The 18,850-nt window shown below is 45.2% G+C and overlaps 1 protein-coding gene and 1 pseudogene across 2 annotated transcripts in view; one reads left to right on the top strand and one right to left on the bottom strand.

The window, feature by feature from the left end:
- LOC126106820 (retinol-binding protein pinta-like) overlaps positions 1 to 18,850 on the bottom strand; it is a 250,567-nt gene that overhangs the window by 212,194 nt on the left and 19,523 nt on the right. The window lies entirely within an intron of this gene.
- Positions 13,069 to 13,186, top strand: LOC126107199 (5S ribosomal RNA; annotated as a pseudogene).

The following is an 18,850-nucleotide window of genomic DNA, read 5'->3' as shown; positions in this document are numbered from 1 at the left end:
AAGCATGAAACTGTCACTTAGGCGTCTTGGCAGTCTCGTATTTCCTGCAGAAATGCGCTACTTTCGTGTCGCGTGACTTTCATACTTTTCAATTGGCTGAGGACAGCCATAGCTGAAGACAGAAGAACCACCACGAACGGAACTGGAGGTGGGAGCAAACTGCAGAAACACACATTCCGTTAGTATGGGTAATATACCCATCCTGCTAATTTCCATCTACACAAAGGGAATCATTGTGGATAATAGGCACAGTGACTATAGACTCACAAATAACGCCAAATAATTCGAATAAACAACAAAATATAACAGAAAATTTTTTTGTCTTTCAAGCTGTTTCGAACCGTTACTGTAAATTCACCATGCTTCCCAGCCCTTCCCGTACACCACTACACTATCAGTGATTTGTCAAACAGATTGCTTGCAATTATACCTATATCAAATTTATTTATATGCCTAATAACTGTCACTCTACGCCTTTTTTTATTCAAAATGTTGTAGGCTTACTTGCGTTTCTTAATATGATTACTGTACATGAACAGAGAAGCGTATGTTATAAAAAAAGTGTAATTTAACTGAATGATTTTCACGTATTTATTATTTGGAATGTGAATAGTGTGCGTTGTTTTATTGTTTGGTTAGTGTTTATAAAGCAGATGTTACGCCATTTCGAAACAGGACAGTCAGCTAGAAACGAAGCTTTATTTTCGGATATCTTAAGCTTCATGCTATTGCTTGTCAAAAAGATTTCGACACTCTTAAAAGAATTTCATGAAGTGGTATGTTGTGTTTCAGTACCTGTGCCGAGCCCGAATCTCGTCCGACACCGAGTGGAATGAAACATCACTGTTTTTCGATACAATTAGTCCGTTCCAGGCACAGGTGGACTGAAACAGCCTTATTTTGAAACAAAGATACAGTTTCTGTGTCTGGCTCGAGATCGAATCTGGTCCGAGACAGGGGCGGAATGAAACACCACTGTTTCGAAACAGTGAACCACAACCGTTCCGAAACACTGAAACAGTTCCACGTATCGATACACTGTATCGAAACATAGAAACAGTGGCCAAGTCTAGTGCATATAGTTTCCGGCTAGGGCGTCTGGTGTCAGTCGGTCGGTTGCTGCGGACCAGGGAAGTTGTCTCCGTGCAGTGCAGTCGGCTGGGGCGTCTGGCAGCCCTGCGCAGTGACGGAGCGTGTGTGGAGCTGTCCGATAGCTTCGAGTTTCGTGGTTCACCGACCCAGGACGTCAAAGCTGAGTAGTGGTTTCAACGACCCAAGCCACGTCCATTCATGTTGTGGTGGATCGTTTCGGTGGTTTGCTGTTGGGAAGGTTTTCCTGTGAGCAACACCGAGTGTTTCTACTGCTGAAATTTAGCCGCCATGCGTCGCAAATAACTATTTTGGTCTACTACAATTCGATTGCACCAGTGGAATTTTCTGTCTTGTGGCCGTTAATATTGGTTACCTGCCCTGGGCACTGACGTAAATTCAGACAGTGTTCTTTTGAGAGAAGTTAAGTATATTACCGTGTTTCAAATTCAAATGTACCAGAGGAATTTTCTGCCTAGTGGCCGTTAGTGTTCCAGTTACCTGCCCTGGCCGCTAATGTAGTTTCAGGCAGCGTCCTTTCCTCACCTGTTGTCGCTGTCCGACATGGTGTGTAATTTTGACAGCTAATGCATACTCCATTGTGGATTATCACGTTTGTAACCTTTCCAGTTGTCATGTACTGATTGATGGGAAGCAAGTCGTTGTGTCAGTCGGTACGTGGCTGTTCTCAAGTTGGGTTCCGACGGGTCAAGTATAGTTGGGCTCACCACATGTCTCACCTAAGTGAACGAGGCCAGACCGACCTCCCTGGAGGCTTCTCAGTGCCACCGGTGTTTTATTATCCGTTGTCAGATACCTTAAATTTAAGGCTTATGGTTATTTTTTAAAGATTTTGCAAAATTAATTTTTAAATTTATCTTTGAAGCTTAAACATTGCAGCCTTCTGCATTTAAAAGAGTATGATAATATATTTTAAAATTTTGAAACTTAATTGTGGCCTTCAGCCATCGGTATTGCACATTGCATATGTGTGTTCTATCTCCTTAGCCTTACTGCTTTCCACGTAGCCATGATACGTTTTTCTATTTATTTGATTTTCCTTCTTAATTGCATTTAATCTTGTTGATTTTTAAGATTACTTGTTGTTAAACATTCTGGCCTTCTGCCTTTAAAAGTCTATGGTAATAAATTCTAAAATGTTGAAATTTAATTGTGGCCCTCAGCCATTTGTATTGCATTTTGCATATGTTTGCTCGTTTTTTTAAATTATTTTATTGCTCTCTTAAGTGGGTTTTTATTTTGTTGATTTGTTAAGATTTCTTGTATGGAGGCCTTCAGCCGTAAAATAGTTGAATTCGGTAAAGGTCTGGCTATGTGCTGCTTTAGTTGTAAAAGTCATTAAATTACAATAAATGACAATTACAAGGAGAAACTGACCTCAACCTTTGGCCCTTTCCACAATCCTATTACCTGTTCTGTCCAGCAGGTTTAGTGGGCGTATCCGTTTACATACCAATGATTTCTCTTTCTTCGAAATTCGCTGGGATGTAGTGACTCAACTATGTACAAATAATGTACACAATACCGTCCTTACTACGGAGTGCAATAATGTTCAGAACAATGCCTACAACACACTGAGCGGACATCGGGTTCGGTTCCTGGACGGATTGGAGATTTTCTCTGCCCGGAGACTGGGTGTTTGTGTTGTCCTCATCATTTCATCTTAATCATCGTCATAGCTATTCGTGACAATAGCTAGATTGGATTGTGTAACAAAAATTTGGACTGTGTAAAAATTCGGACTTTGGTTCAGATGGTTCAAATCGCTATGAGCACAATGGGACTTAACATCTGAGGTCATCAGTCCCCTAGAACTTAGAACTACTTAAACCTAACCCGAGGCGTAGCGGTCGCGCGGTTCCAGACTGAAGCACCTAGAACCGCTCGGCCACTGCGGCCGGCTTGGGACTTTGTACGGGCGCTACTGGCGGCGCAGTTGAGCGCCCCACAAACCGAACACCATCATCATCGAATTTCTCTGATTTTTGCCACCAGGTTGTTTTCACAAGAGACACTTGAGAGAGAGCAATATGTTGCTAGATTACTGCAAGAAAGTATGATCATATAATTTCATCGTTAAACCACTCCGTCATGCATAACGTCTCTCTTGAAACGCCTGCCAATGGAGCAGGCTGAGCATCTCAGTGTTGCTCTTGCACTTACTAAATGAACCTCTTATGAAACCCACTGCACTAGTTCCTATCTTCTCTATTTGCGCTATTAGTTCTATCTGGTACGGATTCCACTGTGACTAGCAATATTCACTTATCTGGTCGAATAACCTCCTTTGTGGTTGGGCTGCACTTCTTGAGGATTCTGCCAATGAAAGCTTGGAATCTGCCTTACCTGCGAATACGTTTATGTGCTCCCTCCGCTTTCAATCGCTTCGGTCCTCAGGGCCTCAGAATTCGTTTGCTGGGTACGGACTTGGCGACCCTGGGGTTCGTAAGCTGGGGAATGGTAAGCGCCGCCAGTCCTCTGTCACCGTAAGCTCTGGGCATCCGGCCACCGTGTGGCGCGGCAGTGGAACGTTACGTGTCACAGGGACTTTGGCTTAAGGGGCTCCGGAACGCCCTATACTTGCAATGTTAAAATAACGCTTATAAATTACATCTTTCCTCACAAAGTAGTTGAGGTAGGAAGTTGAACTTTTTACAGATTATTTATTGTAATATGGGCTACAACTTAACACAGGGATTTTACAAAATTTTAGTTCAGTTATTAAAGATGACTTTTTTCAATTGTAATGAAAATTCACAACATTTTTTTGCAATTTTTTATTTATCTATTCAAAAATATACAGTTTTTTGGAAAAAGGCTGTGTTAAATTATGCAGAAGGTACTGTGTAACATTTACTGAAAGTTTGAAACAAATGTTTGGAAGATCCTTAGAAAACATGTAATTAGTATGAGAAAATAAAAGTTTTGGGAATCGAGCGACAAAGATCGGATTAACTTTTTAGTGCATTCCAGGTCCATAGGATGGATTATCTTCATCCTCTGCAAACTCCTCCTCCAGCTTCCTCTTGTTCCTCCTCCTGTTTACTCTTGCTTGTATTTCTAGACTCTTTACAGCCCTGTTTGCAGCCCGAAGGCGTTCCTTGTCTAAAGCAAGCATCGCTCGTACCATGTTAGAACCTATTAGAACCTATCTTCATTCCCATATTTCTAAAGTCGCAACAGCATCATACACACCAAAGTGAAGTGTTTCTATTCCAACAAATACAGTCTTGGGGATTCTCGACCATATAACACTATTTACACTTTCATTGGGGTTTTGAGTTTTTCCGTGAATACACTTTTTCAACAGTTCAGGTGCTGCTAAGTCTCTGAAAATAGGTTTAGCCACAACACATACTTTATCTCACACCACTAAAATGTACCTGATGAACACGGACGTTAATAATAACACCATTTGACAGCAGTTTAACAGCGCCACAGTGGGTCACGCCCATGTAGAACACATTTCAAAAAAAATTTAAAAATATTTGTAGTCTTCGGAATTGAATAAATTATATATCTATTAAAAGGTAATAGTCTGCAGATTCAGAAAACGCAAAAAATAAAAATTGAACTTTTCATGATTTTGAGCCTTTCCGGAGCCCCTTAACCGCCCAGATCGCGAGGATGGTAAAAACCTTTATTTAAAGAAAAAAAAAAAAAAACCGCTGAATCTGAAGTTGTTCTACACACCGATAAGATGAAGTGGAACAGTCGGTAAAGGACAACCTCTGGGGAACCTGCCGCATCTCAACTTATCTAGACACGTGGAGCTCTGTGTAGGTGGACTTATTTCCCTAGCAGCTTGTGGAACTTAGATGGATGTCTCTAAATTCTTTCCTAGTTACAGCGGGTTGGGTGGCCACTGGTAGATACAAACACCTATTCTAGGAAAACGACTCGAGTAACGAGCCAGATTACTCAGAGTTCTTCACTGAATAGTAACAGAACTCATCCTGCTGGCCAGAATGTCTTTCTGGAATGAAAAGTGGGCAGCTTGGAGAAGTTTTCGCCTTTTTATATTATAAGGCTTAGAGAGCCTCACAGATATGCTGCAATCAGTCAAACTATTGCATTATTGAACTCTGTTGGTTGAAACTGCTAATTCCTAACAAAGGATAAACTTCTGGAAAGCTAAAAGCCCTCGGGAGTATTCCACAGAAATGTAGCTCCACTACACGTTGAATTACAGCAAAAGCTGTTGTGTCAAGTATAGATGTGGTTGACATTTGCAAGGAGGAATGGGAAGGTGAGTGGGCTGAAGAAGGGATTTTTTATGCGCAAAATGCACTGAAAAGGGTGCAGGGGGATCTCGTAAAATCTGACTCCTTCACCGGTTGGTTGGTTGTTTGGGAGAAGAGACCAAACAGCGAGGTTATCGGTCTCATAGGGTTAGGGAAGGATGGGGAAGGAAGTCGGCCGTGCCCTTTCAAAGGAACCATCCCGGCATTTGCCTGGAGCGATTTGGGGAAATCACGGAAAACACTCCTTCACCCTCACCTTCAATAGCACGAAACTCCTGGACTACATCAAGGCAGGTTTTCTTCGTCTAAACATCCCAGCCCAGTGCGTTGTTTTAAACTCCAGCGCTTAGGGTACACCACTTTATGATGTAAGGGTGAAGCAACTTGTTGCAAATGTGGCCGCCCACAACGGTGTTGGCTGCTCCCCTCCTCTGAAGTGTGTGAATTGCACTGAGGATCACCTTGTCTGGAGTAGGGACTGCATTGTCTCCCTTGCAGAAAGGAAGACACAGGAAATTAAAACATCCCATACGGTGAGGCCAAGAAGATCTATAAGGCCATGCAGACTCCCCCACATTCACTACAAACCACTTTATACACATAGAACTTTATACTGGAAGGATGTGCTACTTCTAGTGATTGTTCTACAGTCGCGTAATCACACCGTATTAACTGAATTTTCCGTCGGTACGCAGCAGGAAATAAGTGTTGGTTGGTTTGGGGAAGGAGACCAGACAGCGTGGTCATCGGTCTCATCGGATTAGGGAAGGATGGGGAAGGAGGTTGGCCGTGCCCTTTCAGAGGAACCATCCCGGCATTTGCCTGGAGTGATTTAGGGAAATCACGGAAAACCTAAATCAGGATGGCCGGACGCGGGATTGAACCGTCGTCCTCCCGAATGCGAGTCCAGTGTCTAACCACTGCGCCACCCCGCTCGGTAGCAGGAAATAAATAGGAAGTGTCCCCTATTTAATATTATACTCATACAACGTTATATCTTCCACATACTTACGCGGAATACATTCGATTGGTTCAGCTGGCAGTCACTGAACCAAGTGGCGAACATCTGCAGGTCCTCCTGCACTTCGCTACAGATTTTCAGCGTTGCGACGTTTGTGTATACAACAGCAGTAGAAGAGTATCAATGCAGGTACGGGAGCAGATAATTATCTTATCTCAAGGTCATGGTGTAACCTGATACTCAGCCCTTGGCTCTAGAGTATTTGTCTGTGACCCACTCAAGGTCACCGTGTAACCCACCTGTCACCAGACCCTTTCGTATTACTATGTTTTGGTGATCGCGTATTACTGGCTTTCTCAGTTTGTGAAAGTATTTTCAAAGAAGGTAGATAATTCTGGTAACATAGTCGAATAAATCATAACTACATTATTACTCTGTAATGAGCCACCAGTGACCACGGGTCCCATACTCCACAATGCTCAGAACGTATCGTTGAACAACCTCTGTAATTTCGTCAGTGGAGCTCTGTTTCACCCTCTATACTGTATTCCTTATAGAAGGCTTGCACTCCCTAAGAAGTCCTCCGATAAGTCCAAGTCTTCTATACGACATTAGTTTGCTGAGTTCATGTGATCATGCGACGTAGTATCGCTTCCAAGTGTTACCACTAAATGCTTGCACAATGTGACGGGGTTACCATGTTCACTGACAACAGATGACATCATCCTTTTCTTTCTCCTTGTTACAAGCACTATCTTATATCCACCAGCGTTTAATTAGAGAAGTATTCATTCCAGCAAGAGGAAAATTCATTCCAGCAAGAGGAAATTTTGCACAAGGGTCTCTGCATTTCCCTGCGATCGTCCAGCGACCCTACTTCCCTTTGCAACATCAGCATCAAACAGTCTTGCAGTGCTACTGATCTTGTCTCACAAATCGTTTACGTGTATTGAGCACATGAGAGGCCATTAAGAATATATAGCTCTCGACGACCTGAAGCTTGGTTCCAGCATCACAGTTCTGTACTAGACACAGCGTCTGGACGTCTCAACTTACTCACCCAGCGAGCTATAGGGACAGCTACAGTCTAAGATAGACACCGACCACCGGGACAACTCGGTATTTTCTACATCGCCAAACAACACCCTAGCTGAAAGAAATGATGGGAGGCGATGTATATCCTTGCACTGCCTAGAGGTGACATATGTGCAGGATGAAGCCGGAAGCCCACCAACAGACTTGTAGAGGTTGTTCAGGGATAACACAGTCCAACGTAACAGTAGCAACACTCGTCTCGTTGCTCTTGCCCCCAGTGATAGCAGCGCCCCAAGAGGCCAGCAAGCTACACTTCTAAATACGACATCGGATGAGTGCGAACACTAATGCTGATATTGATTTGTAACAGTTTTTACAATAGGGAGTGTGCGAGATGCGACAATAAAGTAATGAGACTCATTTTCTTTGCAAGATGTGGCAACCCTGCAGGCTTGCATAGGCACAGTATCTTTGACCTTGGTCTATAAGCTCCTTCTAGACCAAGCAGCACATTGATGCGAATGCTCAGTCGTTGAGTTGTACTGTGATAAGTAAACATGTCTTTCTGTCTCTCGTCAAGGAAAAATTTGGAAGCTGATCTGTTAGAGCAAACTGAAATCAATCCAGAATCGTTGAGCCGTGGTTTTTTCAGTACGATCCAGAGACAACGGATCACCCAGACCAAAAAAAGCTTGCATGTCAAAGTCAAAACTGAAATGCATGCTTGTGTGCTTCTTTAATTCCAAGGAAATTGTTCATAAAGAGTGGATGCCTCCTGGACAAACAGTTAACGAATATTACTACAAAGAAATTTTAGAAAGACTTCGTAAAAGAGTTCTTCATGTCCGTGCCAACATTGCTGATAACTGGATTCTGCATCGCGATAATGCGCCATCCCATACTGCTCTGTCAGTACAGCAATTTTTAACCTCAAAACAAATTTCAGTACTACCACAGCCACCATATTCACCAGATATCGCTCCATACGACTTTTTTCTATTTCCAAGAGTCAAAACGGCGGTCAAGGGACACCATTATCAAACAACACAAGATGTCCAAAAAGCTGTGACGAGGGTCTTGGAGGATATTACAGATGAGTTCCAGAAATGTTACCATGAATGGCAGAAGCGCTGGAAAAAGGTGTGCGATCAGAAGGGAACTACTTTGAAGGACACAACACTAAACTTGACTAAAACAGTAAGCAACATGTTTTTCACATCAGTCTCATTACTTCATTGTCGCACATCGTATGTAGGAGATAAAAAATCGACAATAACTAAAAAATTACACCACATTTGTGATTGTTTAGTTTCCTGAGAACACTTGGAGATACGAAACGGTGTATTACACAACAGTTCATTTACTATTATCTTGTAACCTACAGGCAGTCACTTAGTAATATCATTTTCCTCTAATGAAAAAATAGCTACTCAACACCAGAAGACCTGACATTTCGCAGAAAGATGTCAGTATCTATTCAACAAAGCAGAGTTTTGTTTGCCACACTCTCAGCCAAATCAGTGAATGTGGAACCTGGGATATCTATATGGAATATAATACCTACATTATTTAACGTAGCAAATAAGCCACCACAACTGTAGCTTAAAGGAAGACCACACAAATGTGATAATAAGTTGACGAAAGCACTAATACTGTTTCCCAACACAGGACAAACCAGTTCCACAATTATTGCTAAATCTGAGCCACAAACGGCAAGAAACCAACATATTCGCTTTTGAAGAAAACTTAATTACATTTCTTGAAATATTCGTTTATTAAAAAGTTGAGCGAAGTGTAGGAATGGACGAATCACTGGACTCCATAAAAAAATTTAAAGTGTGAAGGTAAATGCCTGTAATAACAACAACAGAGAACAGAAATATATGATTCTCGCACATGAAATGTGTTTATATTGTCTAACTTTCAGTTTTTTCTTCTTAATTGTGATTTCATTCCCCTGCCCCATATTGGCAGGGGAGACCTGTCAGCGGCACAATCTGCCGCTCTTCAGCCAAGTGACATGACAACTTAAAATAAGAATAAAATGTTACACACATAAGTCTATAAAGGGGAACTTAAAACAGAATAATGGGAGAAAATGGAGGTAAAAAATAGACTAACATGGAGACGTCCAGGGAAGACAGTTAAAAAAAGTAAGTTAAAAAACACAGTTGGCGATTCTTCAAAACTCAGAGAAGACATTGAATGGACATGCACAGGTTAAAAGTTGGCCACAGTAGTAAAAACACTCTGGAACAACACACTTAAAACCCACTTGGAGCACACACGACGAAGAATTAAACTGCCAGGCGGGACCTGCCGAGGGAAAGGGCAGAGAGGATGGAGAAAGAGGGGAGAGCAAGGGGCAGCAGGGGAAGTGGCGGGATGAAGAGAGGAGGGGCATCAGTGGGTACACGAAGAGGCAGGAGACACTTGGGGTGGGAGATGAAGAGGGAAGACAGGACAGGAGGGAGTGCAGAGACACTGAAAGGAGGCACAAGAGATGGAGTGGGAGTAGGAGGGGGAAGCTGCTCAGGAGGAGGGAAGAGGAGGAGAGGGAGCCCTGAGGAGGAGGGAGATGGGGTTAGAGTTGGTAGGAAGGGTAGATATCAGGGTGAAGCTCATCATCCGGGAGGGGTAGACGGTGGAAGTTGCGTCGGGAAAGGAGATGGAGGGTGTGGAGATGGAGAGAGGGTGGGACACAACAGTAAAGGTGCGGCAACTGGTTGGGGGTGGAGAGGAAGGGAGACACCAGGGGATGAGGGGGATCAAGGCGGCGGACAATATATAGTGTGCAGATGTGTTGAAGGAAAAGGAGAAGGTGGGGGAAGGGGATGAGGTTGTAGAGGATGCGCGTGGGGGACGGAAGGCGTATGCAGAAGGCGAGGCAAAGTGCATGGCGTTCGAGGATTTGGAGGGCTTTATACACTCCTGGAAATTGAAATAAGAACACGGTGAATTCATTGTCCCAGGAAGGGGAAACTTTATTGACACATTCCTGGGGTCAGATACATCACATGATCACACTGACAGAACCACAGGCACATAGACACAGGCAACAGAGCATGCACAATGTCGGCACTAGTACAGTGTATATCCACCTTTCGCAGCAATGCAGGCTGCTATTCTCCCATGGAGACGATCGTAGAGATGCTGGATGTAGTCCTGTGGAACGGCTTGCCATACCATTTCCACCTGGCGCCTCAGTTGGACCAGCGTTCGTGCTGGACGTGCAGACCGCGTCAGACGACGCTTCATCCAGTCCCAAACATGCTCAATGGGGGACAGATCCGGAGATCTTGCTGGCCAGGGTAGTTGACTTACACCTTCTAGAGCACGTTGGGTGGCACGGGATACATGCGGACGTGCATTGTCCTGTTGGAACAGCAAGTTCCCTTGCCGGTCTAGGAATGGTAGAACGATGGGTTCGATGACGGTTTGGATGTACCGTGCACTATTCAGTGTCCCCTCGACGATCACCAGTGGTGTACGGCCAGTGTAGGAGATTGCTCCCCACACCATGATACCGGGTCTTGGCCCTGTGTGCCTCGGTCGTATGCAGTCCTGATTGTGGCGCTCACCTGCACGGCGCCAAACACGCATACGACCATCATTGGCACCAAGGCAGAAGCGACTCTCATTGCTGAAGACGACACGTCTCCATTCGTCCCTCCATTCACGCCTGTCGCGACACCACTGGAGGCGGGCTGCACGATATTGGGGCGTGAGCGGAAGACGGCCTAACGGTGTGCGGGACCATAGCCCAGCTTCATGGAGACGGTTGCGAATGGTCCTCGCCGATACCCCAGGAGCAAGAGTGTCCCTAATTTGCTGGGAAGTGGCGGTGCGGTCCCCTACGGCACTGTGTAGGATCCTACGGTCTTGGCGTGCATCCGTGCATCGCTGCGGTCCGGTCCCAGGTCGACGGGCACGTGCACCTTCCGCCGACCACTGGCGACAACATCGATGTACTGTGGAGACCTCACGCCCCACGTGTTGAGCAATTCGGCGGTACGTCCACCCGGCCTCCCGCATGCCCACTATACGCCCTCGCTCAAAGTCCGTCAACTGCACATACGGTTCACGTCCACGCTGTCGCGGCATGCTACCAGTGTTAAAGACTGCGATGGAGCTCCTATGCCACGGCAAACTGGCTGACACTGACGGCGGCGGTGCACAAATGCTGCGCAGCTAGCGCCATTCGACGGCCAACACCGCGGTTCCTGGTGTGTCCGCTGTGCCGTGCGTGTGATCATTGCTTGTACAGCCCTCTCGCAGTGTCCGGAACAAGTATGGTGGGTCTGACACACCGGTGTCAATGTGTTCTTTTTTCCATTTCCAGGAGTGTAGAACCAGAGAGGGGCGGAAATCCAAGTTACGCTGGCATAACAGAGGATGGGGCAAATCAAGGATTTGTAGGTGTGAAGGATGGTGGAAGGATACAGATCCCACATCTGGCCGGACAGGAGTTTCAGGAGGCGGAGTCTGATGATGATGTTTGGTTTGTGGAGCGCTCAACTGCGTGGTTATCAGCGCCCCTACAATTACCCAATCTTTGCTCAGTCCAATTTCGTCACTGTCCTGGATGATGATGAAATGATGAGGACAACACAAACACCCAGTCATCTCGAGGCAGGTGAAAATCCCTGACCCCGCCGGGAATCGAGCCCGGAACCCCGTGCTCGGGAAGCGAGAACGCTACCGCGAGACCACGAGCGGCGGACGGGGAGGAGGCGGAGTCTGTTGTGAGCTTTGTTTTGGATGGTAAGGAGATGGGGAGTCCAGGTGAGGTGGCGGTCGAGTGTGAGGCCAAGGTATTTGAGGGTAGGAGTGAGGTGGATAAGACGGCCATAAATGGTGAGGTAGGAATCATGGAGGCGGAAGGAGCGGGTGGTGCGGCCTATGATGATCGCCTGGAGGGGGTTTCAGCGAAATAAGCTGCAAATATATACGTATTCGAAAATATTTCTTCATGAATGAGTTCTATATTATTTCGTGGAATCAGTTTGGTTCGGCTGTTTTTACACGCATTTCAAGATAATTCATGTCTCTTGCTGACGCACTAACACTTTGAACGCAAAAATATAGCAATTATTTTGTTAATTAAGTAGAAAATAATTCAAAACAAACATTATCCTTACGACGCATGAGACTGCCTGCTTTTTCACTGCTTGGAGCGCTAGAGTCGCTCCAACTGCCAAACGGTGACAATTTTCTCACCAGAGAGCGTCGTGACTGTATTTATTAGAATGTGGTAATATTGTTTGAGTATTTAGCTTTTAGGGAACCACAGTCTCTGGCAGCTCCTTACAGAGAAATAATGTAATTACGATTTATTCAGTTTGTTGCACCTACCTCCTTTGAGACAGAATCGAACAAGTTTATTTCCAAAAACGATACAGAGCACATACCGGCGACATTTGCGCTGTTTTGCAGTTAATGATATTTCCTTCGCCGGGAACCTGTCACAACTTTTTGAGTGGAATGTCTTCCATATGACTGCAAATTGCTATTTATTTATTTCACACAATCATGATCTCGGCTTTATAGCCATGCCAAAGCGCAAGTTGAAATGTCCCAAGTGTCCATGCCTAAATGACATGTCAGTCTTCCAAATAACCAGTCATCGTATTACAGGATATGAGCAGATAACAAAGACATACGACGTTAATATTTGTCCTGAGGTCAAATGACGTTTGGACGTGACGAAAGCAGGTCGCCAACGGCCTTGCCGCAGTGGTAACACCGGTTCCCGTCTGATCACCGAAGTTAAGCGCTGTCAGGCTGGGTTAGTACTTGGATGGGTGACCATCCGCTCTGCCGAGCGCTGTTGGCAAGCGGGGTGCACTCAGCCCTTGTGAGGCAAACTGAGGAGCTACTTGACTGAGAAGTAGCGGCTCCGGGCTCGGAAACTGTCAGACGGCCGGGAGAGCGGTGTGCTGACCACATGCCCCTCCATATCGGCATCCAGTGACGCCTGTGGGCTGAGGATGACACGGCGGCCGGTCGGTACCGTTGGGCCTTCATGGCCTGATCGGGAGGAGTTTTTTTTTCTTTCTAGAAAGCAGGTCATATCAGTGTATTGGCTGTCAAATAAGCATCAAAGTTCGTTAACGTTTATTCGATGTGCACAATGCGTCTTTCATATTTACTCATATCCTGTAATAATTGTTCAAATGGCTCTAAGCACTATGGGACTTAACGTCTGAGGTCATCAGTCCCCTAGACTTAGAACTACTTAAGCCTAACTAACCTAAGGACATCACACACATCCATATCTGGGAGTATGCGTGCGGAACGATTTGAAGTGGAATGATCATATAAAATTAATTGTTGGTAAGGCGGGTACCAGGTTGAGATTCATTGGGAGAGTCCTTAGAAAATGTAGTCCATCAACAAAGGAGGTGGCTTACAAAACACTCGTTTGACCTATACTTGAGTATTGCTCATCAGTTTGGGATCCGTACCAGATCGGGTTGACGGAGGAGATAGGGAAGATCCAAAGAAGAGCGGCGCGTTACGTCACAGGGTTATTTGGTAACCGTGATAGCGTTACGGAGATGTTTAGCAAACTCAAGTGGCAGACTCTGCAAGAGAGGCGCTCTGCATCGCGGTGTAGCTTGCTCGCCAGGTTTCGAGAGGGTGCGTTTCTGGATGAGGTATCGAATATATTGCTTCCCCCTACTTATACCTCCCGAGGAGATCACGAATGTAAAATTAGAGAGCTTAGAGCGCGCACAGAGGCTTTCAGACAGTCGTCCTTCCCGCGAACCATACGCGACTGGAACAGGAAAGGGAGGTAATGACAGTGGCACGTAAAGTGCCCTCCGCCACACACCGTTGGGTGGCTTGCGGAGTATAAATGTAGATGTAGATGTAGATGTAGACCGAGGCAGGATTCGAACCTGTGCAGTAGCGCGGTTCCAGACTGAAGCGCCTAGAACCTGTAATAATGAAACTGGTTTATAAGACCAGTGAATTGCCTAAAACTTGCACCGCAATTTGCGGAAATGGAAAGTGCTAAAATATACGATAAAAAGTACCCGGACACGTCCAAAGACATTCGTTTTCCATGTTAGGTGCATTGTGCTGCCACCTGCTGCCAGATACACAGTATCAGTGGTCTCAGTAACCATTATCCATCGTGAGGGAGCAGCATGGAGCGCTCCGCAGAACTTACGGACCTCGAACGTGGTCAGGTGATTGGGTGTCACTTGTGTTATACGTCTGTACGCGAGATTTCCACAGTCCTAAACCACCTCCATTAGGACCTTGCCTAGTAAAGTGGTGTGGCTCTCCTGCATCGTTTCCCTACGCTCTGTAAAGAAGCATGGGACTTTATTTCATTTTCAAACATCCCTAGGTCCACTCCGCTGTGATAGTGAAATGGAAACGGGAAGGGACACATATAGCACAAAAGTGTACGGGCCGATCTCGTCTGTTGACTGACAGAGACCGCCGACTGTTGAAGAGAGTCGTAATGAGTAATACGCAGACATCTATCCAGACCATCACACAGGAATTCCAAACTCCATCAGGATCCACTGCAAGTACTATGATAGTTAGGCGGTAGGTGAGATAACTTTGATTTCATGGTCGAGCGGCTGCTCATGACACATAAATCACGCCGGTAAATGGCAAACGACGCCTCGCTTGATGCAAGGAGCGTAAACATTGGACGATTGAAAAGTGGAAAAACGTGTGGAGTGACGAATCACGGCACAGAATGTGGCAATCCGATGGGTGTGGGTATGGCGAATGCCCGATGAACGTCATCTGCCAGCGTGTGTTGTTGTTTTGGGTGGCACTGTCACAGCACATGCCTACATTGATGTTTTAAGCACCTTTTTGCTTCCCAGTGCTGAATAGCAATTCAGGGATGGCGACTGCATCTTTCAACACGATCGAGCACCTGTTCATACCACACTGCCGGTGGCGGAGTGGTTACACGACAGTAACTCCCTGTAATGGACTGGCCTGACCTGAATCCTATAGAACCTCTCTGGGATGTTTCGGAACGCCTACTTCGTGCCAGGCCTCACCGACCGACATCTCTACCTCTCCTCAGTGCAGCACTCCGTGAAGACTGGGCTGCCATTCCCTAAGAAACCTTCCAGCACCTGATTGAACGTATGCTTGCGAGAGTGGAGGCTGTGATCAAGGCTACGGGTGGGCGAACACCATATTGAATTCCAGCATTACCAATGGAGGGCGCCACGAAATTGTAAGTCATTTTCAGCCAGGTGCCCGGTTACTTTCGATCACATAGTGTACTGATGCGCGGTTTTCACAGAATGGATTGGTTCGTATTGTTAGGCAATGAACAGATTGTAATAACACTTAGACAGTGTGTTTTTTGTGAAAGCATACACTTTTTTTAGGTAGAACAATAACCGACTAAAAGTAGGATACATTAGAAAGTCATTGGTGTTTGTTGCAGGATTCTGTAGTCTGTCCAAAATTATTTTAGGAGTGTCACTTCGGCAACAGTACATTGAGGCTCAGAACATAGTTGCCACGTCACGCACAGAACACACGCGTGATCTCAAACTTCATTCAACTCGCTCAAACAGGCAAAGTAGTCAATTTATGCATGTGGAAGTTGTATCAGTATGTTACAGAGTTACACTACATTTTGGTTTGAGTATTATCTGCGGCAACGAATTATTAGGCAATATTACGACAGTTTACGAAAGCGCGTTTTCTCAAGACGTTACCGAATTCTGGAAACGCGGGAAACCTTTTTGTTGTTGAAGTTAGGTGAATGCATTATGAAAATGAAATCTTAAGAACGCATCATATTTTCATTTGAAACAAGAACTCTGACGGAGATCTGTAATGCGAGGTAAGTTGAGCTAAATATGACGCAGAATAGTCCGATCGGGTGTCCACTACTAACCGGAAAAGAGCACATGTAGTCCCAGTCTTCAAGAAGGGTCGTCGAGCAGATGCGCGAAGCTATAGACCTATATCTGTTGTAGAATTTTAGAACATGTTTTTTGCTCGAGTATCATGTCGTTTTTGGAAACCCAGAATCTACTATGTAGGAATCAACATGGATTCCGGAAACAGCGATCCTGTGAGACCCAACTCGCTTTATTTGTTCATGAGACCCAGAAAATATTAGATACAGGCTCCCAGGTAGATGCTATTTTCCTTGACTTCCGGAAGGCGTTCGATACAGATTCGCACTGTCGCCTGATAAACAAAGTAAGAGCCTACGGAATATCAGACCAGCTGTGTGGCTGGATTGAAGAGTTTTTAGCAAACAGAACACAGCATGTTGTTATCGATGGAGAAACGTCTACAGACGTTAAAGTAACCTCTGGCGTGCCACAGTGGAGTGTTATGGGACCATTGCTTTTCACAATATATATAAATGAGCTAGTAGATAATGTTGGAAGTTCCGTGCGGCTTTTCGCGGATGATGCTGTAGTATACAGAGAAGTTGCAGCATTAGAAAATTGTAGCGAAATGCAGGAAGATCTGCAGCGGATAGGCACTTTGTGCAGGGAGTGGCAACTGACCCTTAACATAGAAAAATGTAATGTATTGCGAATACATACAAAGAAGGATCCTTTATTGTATGATTATATGATAGCGGAACAAACACTGGTAGCAGTTACTTCTGTAAAATATCTGGGAGTATGCGTGCGGAACGATTTGAAGTGGAATGATCATATAAAATTAATTGTTGGTAAGGCGGGTACCAGGTTGAGATTCATTGGGAGAGTCCTCAGAAAATGTAGTCCATCAACAAAGGAGGTGGCTTACAAAACACTCGTTCGACCTATACTTGAGTATTGCTCATCAGTGTGGGATCCGTACCAGATCGGGTTGACGGAAGAGATAGAGAAGATCCAAAGAAGAGCGGCGCGTTTCGTCACAGGGTTATTTGGTAACCGTGATAGCGTTACGGAGATGTTTAACAAACTCAAGTGGCAGACTCTGCAAGAGAGGCGCTCTGCATTGCGGTGTAGCTTGCTCGCCAGGTTTCGAGAGGGTGCGTTTCTGGATGAGGTATCGAATATATTGCTTCCCCCTACTTATACCTCCCGAGGAGATCACGAATGTAAAATTAGAGAGATTAGAGCGCGCACGGAGGCTTTCAGACAGTCGTTCTTCCCGCGAACCATACGCGACTGGAACAGGAAAGGGAGGTAATGACAGTGGCACGTAATGTGCCCTCCGCCACACACCGTTGGGTGGCTTGCGGAGTATAAATGTAGATGTAGATGTAGACGCCCACACAGTTTCGGCACGAGAAACGTATCGCCACAGGTTTGTTATGAAACTGTTACTAATTTTTGCAAACCGCCAACTCAATTACAGCGCAACCAAAAGTAAGATTAAGCGCGTTTATCGCGGTGGGAAAACGTGTCTTCAGTAGCCCAACTTCTATTGTTAAGGAAGAACAAAAGCGATACAAAGAACAAGGCGCCTGTATTTCAGCAGTTATATTTTGAATAATACTTATTTTGTGTGATGAATACTGCATACCTGACATGAATTTCCTTCGAAAATTTCAAAACTTACGACGCTCTCATTTTGTTACGAAGTCTATTACAGATGTAAACTGTGCACGCCAGACACCGTTATCTGCATCCGCCTTGGCTGCGCTTCTAGGGGGATAATGGAAAATCTCACCTCGTTCTAGTCGCTATGGCGGATCCTTGAATTGTCACATCACTGTCACTGTCAATGCCACTGTCGTCATTTAATGAAATGATCGTGTCCTCCACTGAATTTTCTCAAACGAGCTTCATTCTGCCATGTCCTTCCCACGCTGTTCTGCGTACGTTTGACGGCTTTCGTGCAGTCTTCAACGGTGACGTTCCTGACAGCTTCTCTTGTGAGTGCTTCAGCTCCAGAGAGGGTAAATCTGCTATTATTCCTCGCAACATAATTCTAATTTGGGCACATATTAACGCTACTGTGTTCAAATGGCAGTGATAAGGTGGTAGCCCAACGACCGCACCCCAATATTTTCTTGCCAGTTCGCCGATTTCGTAGAGGGGAACTGTGGCTGTTCCATAAGCTCCACCTTCTTAAGATCATCACTTGCATCGCCGCTCTGACGCTAAAACCAATCAATCATTTCCTCATCTACATCTACATCTGCATGGATACTCTGCAAATCACATTCAAGTGCCTGCCAGAGGGTTCATCGAATCACCTTCACAATTCTCTATTATTCCAATACCGTATAGAACGCAGGAAGAACGAACACCTATATCTTTCCGTACGAGCTCAGATTTCCCTTATTTTATCGTGGTGATTGGTCCTCCCTATGTAGGTCGGAGTCAACAAAACATTTTCGGATTCGGAGGAGAATGTTGGTGATTGGAATTTCGTGAGAAGATTCCGTCGCAACGAGAATCGCCTTTGTTTTAATGATGTCCAGCACAAATCCTGTATCATTTCTGTGACACTCTCTCCCATATTTCGCGATAATACAAAACGTGCTGCCCTTCTTTGAACTTTTTCGATGTACTCCGTC

The sequence above is a fragment of the Schistocerca cancellata genome, chromosome 10, assembly GCF_023864275.1.
Source record: "Schistocerca cancellata isolate TAMUIC-IGC-003103 chromosome 10, iqSchCanc2.1, whole genome shotgun sequence".
NCBI classification, from domain to species: domain Eukaryota; kingdom Metazoa; phylum Arthropoda; class Insecta; order Orthoptera; family Acrididae; genus Schistocerca; species Schistocerca cancellata.
This window is presented reverse-complemented; position numbering and strand designations above follow the sequence as displayed.